Source organism: Schistocerca gregaria, chromosome 1, assembly GCF_023897955.1.
Source record: "Schistocerca gregaria isolate iqSchGreg1 chromosome 1, iqSchGreg1.2, whole genome shotgun sequence".
Taxonomy (NCBI): Eukaryota; Metazoa; Arthropoda; class Insecta; order Orthoptera; family Acrididae; genus Schistocerca; species Schistocerca gregaria.
Window position 1 is genome coordinate 950010017 of NC_064920.1, and position 4007 is coordinate 950014023.

At 50.9% G+C, this 4007-nt stretch overlaps 1 non-coding gene across 1 annotated transcript; it reads right to left on the reverse strand.

Moving 5' to 3' along the window:
- Positions 1-3565: 3565 nt before the first annotated feature.
- Positions 3566-3640, reverse strand: Trnal-caa (transfer RNA leucine (anticodon CAA)). The gene has a single exon. It is a non-coding gene; the product is annotated as a tRNA-Leu (tRNA).
- Positions 3641-4007: the final 367 nt, after the last annotated feature.

Genomic DNA, 4007 nt, shown 5'->3' on the forward strand with positions numbered 1-4007 from the left:
TCCGTCAGAAAATGGGAAGGTGTGAGTGCATCAGAATCATCTCTTAGTGTGATGGGCCTGGAGTTCACAGAGGCTTTAATACTGATTAAGGTGGTGTTCAGTTGTTCCTCAGTGAGATTTGCGAGTCCCAATACCTTCCATAGGCCCTGCTATATAGAGCCCACCATTCTTTCCCACCATCCACCCCACCAAGCCACCTGGGAGACAATGAATTTCCAAGTAATGCCGTGTTGGGAGAGGAACTGATAAGCTTTGTGGTGGATAATGCCTCCCAAAGTTGGGCTAGTTCCATATTCGTGGCGTGGAATGGTTTCGCGTTATCTGTATAAACCGTCTGGGGTAGTCCGCGTCTTCCGGCGAATCGCTGAAGTGCCATAAGAAACTTGTCCATTGAGAAGTCTATACAGAGTTCGAGGTGTACAGCTCGTGCGGTAGCATATGTGAAAAGAGTGATATATGACTTGTGTTTTTCCTTCCCCACTTTGATGATTAGTGGACCAGCAAAGTCTATTCCGATTACAGCAAATGATTTGGCAGGCGAAACTCGATCAGGTAGCAGCGGTACTTCGATCTATTGCCCTCGTGGATTCTTCAAGATCTTGCATGCGAGGCATGGGTGCAGGATTCTTTTGATGGCCTGACGAGCTCCAGGGATCCAAAATTCGGTTCGCAGTTCGGATAGTACAGAACGAACACCAAAGTGATGGAGGCGAATGTGTGTCTCTCGAATAACCAACTGTGTGAAGTGGTAGGAACCGTGAAGAAGTACAGGACGTTTTTGTTCCCTATTTAGGCTAGTGCACTGCAGTCTACCACCTAGACTTGTAAGTCCCTCTTCTACGAAAGGATTGTATCTTGCGATTTTTGACTCTTTTGGCAATGGTAAGTTATCCTGAAGTGCATTTAATTCACTGTGGAAGGAATCTCTCTGGAACCCTCGAATCCAATACATCTTGGGAGCTGATAATTCGGTGGGTGTAAGTTCTCCTGAAGATTTATTCTTCTGACGAATGTTGTGTAGGAAGCGGAGATGACGGCCGGAGTGACCGAGTGGTTCCAGGCGCTTCAGTCTGGAACAGCGCGACCGCTACGGTCGCAGATTCAAATCCTGCCTCGGGCATGGATGTGTGTGATGTCCTTAGGTTAGTTAGGTTTAATTAGTTCCAAGTTCTAGGGGACAGATGACCTCAGAAGTAAAGTCCCATAGTGCTCAAAGCAATTTTTTGAAGCGGAGAGTCCATGCTGTGATACGAATGGGCTTCCAGTATGAGCTGAATTTAAGTAAGTTCAGAAGCCTGGTTGGCGTAGATATCGGCAAGACTTGGCTCCCGAGTTTCGGCACCAAATTCTTATGTCGTGAATCACAGTAGAACAGCGATTAGCAGTCTAACAAGTGTTGTGGTTGGCAGGAGAGCCAACACCGAGTTACTAGAGGAGGCCGAAAGGCACACGATTTAGCTCACGCAGGCTGGCGTGAGGTCTGGAACAGGACAAGGAAATTAGAATTTAGAAACAACGGACGTAGCTGGTGGAATACTTAACTTTAATCCATTAATGGTGAACGTCAGTCTTGACGGTACATGATTAACAATATCAATAGTAACTGATAATGGCGCCATGCTAGGTCGTAGCAAATAACGTAGCTGATGGCTATGCTAACTATTGTCACGGCAAATGAGAGCGTATTTGTCAGTGAACCATCACTAGCAAAGTTGGCTGTACAACTGGGGCGAGTGCTAGGAAGTCTCTCTAGACCTGCCGTGTGGCGGCGATCGGCCTGCAATCACTGATAGCGGCGACACGCGGGTCCGACGTATACTACCGGACCGCGGCCGATTTAAAGGCTACCACCTAGCAAGTGTGGTGTCTGGCGGTGACACCACATTCCTACCCCGCAAATCGGCGTACGGTTGTGGCATAAGGTTTCCGACCGCCGTGGGGAGGACCGCGTGTTGATGTATGCGACGAGGTGGGGAGTCCAGCAACAGGCGAGGCTGTGCCACCCGCACCGTGCCATTCGGACCGCGGGGAGCTAGGAAACGCCTGAGAACCTGCTCCAGGGTGCACGCCAACATGCGGCGTATGCGCCCGTAGAGACACAAAAGGGGCCGAAGGGTCGACCTCCATCGGGCCGGAGCACCGACCGGGCGAAGACGACATATGGTCTGGAGCGGGCAAGAGTTCCATGTCGGAGGACAACTGGTCACGGGAAGTGATCGGCGGCGCGTGACCAAGGGAGGCGCCCGGCGGTTGCAGCGACGCGTCTACTGCGGGCGTCGCCGGTGGGAGAACAGGCAGCGGTGGCGGCGGCGCGTCGCCATGGGGCAAAATGGAAGGCAGCGTCGGTAACACCTGGAGCTGAGGCGAGCCAGTAGATGGGTACCCGGGGCGCTGACCGGACGGCACCGTCGCTGAAAGCAGACGGCGAGCGGCAGATCCCGTGCGACGACAGAGTCGCAGCTGATTGAGATACCTACGCGCCTCACTAGAGGCCACCATGACCAGATACATAGCGCGTCCGAGGCAGCGAAGAATACGATCTTCGAGCCAACGCCATGAACCTCGATAGTGGCGATAGTAGACAACGTCGCCTGAAGCAAAAGCAGGTATCTGCCGCTGCACAGCAACCTGATGCGGCGGATGTAGCAAAGACATCAAGGTTTGATGATGACGACCGTGAAGCAACTCAGCCGGAGAGCGACCATCTCGGGGTTGAGAGCGATACGAGGACAAAAAGAGCAATAACGCGTCCTCCCGAGAATGCGACTCTTTCAATTTCAACATCTGAGATCTGAAAGTCCTGACCAATAGTTCAGCGGCACCGTTTGACTGTGGCGAAAACGGAGCGGACGTCAGATGTTGAGAACCATTAGCCTTGCAGAAATTCTGCGGACATGAATTGTGGGCTATTGTCGGAAACAATAGTCTGTGGAAGACCTTCAATGCTAAAGATAGCGGATAACGCTTGGATGGTGGCAGATGACGTCGTGGAAGACATACGGACAACAAAAGTAAAATTACTGAATGAATCTACCAGAACCAAGCATCGAGCATTCCAGAATGGACCAGCAAAATCGATGTCTAAGCGTTTCCAAGGGGTAGTGGCTTTTGGCCATGGAAAGAATTTCCGCGGAGGTTCTGACTGTTGTTCAGCGCACACCATGCAAGAAGAGCACATATTCGTAATAGCGGCATCGATTCCGAACCAAGTACAGCGCTGACGAGCAAGTTGTTTCGTTCTCACTATACCCCAATGTCCTTGGTGGAGAAGCTGTAACGAGGACTGTAACGAACGTGGTACCACGACCCTGGACTGATCGTTATCAGAACGCAACAGCAAAACACCACGTCTCCTTGTGAGCAAAAACTCGGCGAACAAACAGGTCCCCGATCCGCGACTTTGACAAGGGCCACTGCGTAGCAACAAAACGCAGAACAGGGTCGGCAGCTGTGGCGGTAGCTACACGACGAAAATCAATCGGAAACGACTCGACCACGTCATCGGTTTCCGCATCAATTAACATGCAAGCAAGTTCGGAGGAACTTCCTGGCAGATTAAAACTGTGTGCCCGACCGAGACTCGAACTCGGGACCTTTGCCTTTTGCGGGCAAGTGCTCTACCAACTGAGCTACCGAAGCACGGCTCACGCCCGGTACTCACAGCTTTACTTCTGCCAGTATCCGTCTCCTACCTTCCAAACTTTACAGAAGCTCTTCTGCGAAACATGCAGAACTAGCACTCCTGAAAGAAAGGATACTGTGGAGACATGGCTTAGCCACAGCCTGGGGGATGTTTCCAGAATGAGATTTTCACTCTGCAGCGGAGTGTGCGCTGATATGAAACTTCTTGGCAGATTAAAACTGTGTGCCTGACCGAGACTCGAACTCGGGACCTTTGCCTTTTGCGGGCAAGTGCTCTACCAACTTTTTTTTTTAGGAAGGGAAAAAATAAACATGTGCTCCGATTTGTAATGAAATATAATGAACATAGTATTTATGAGTTCTAG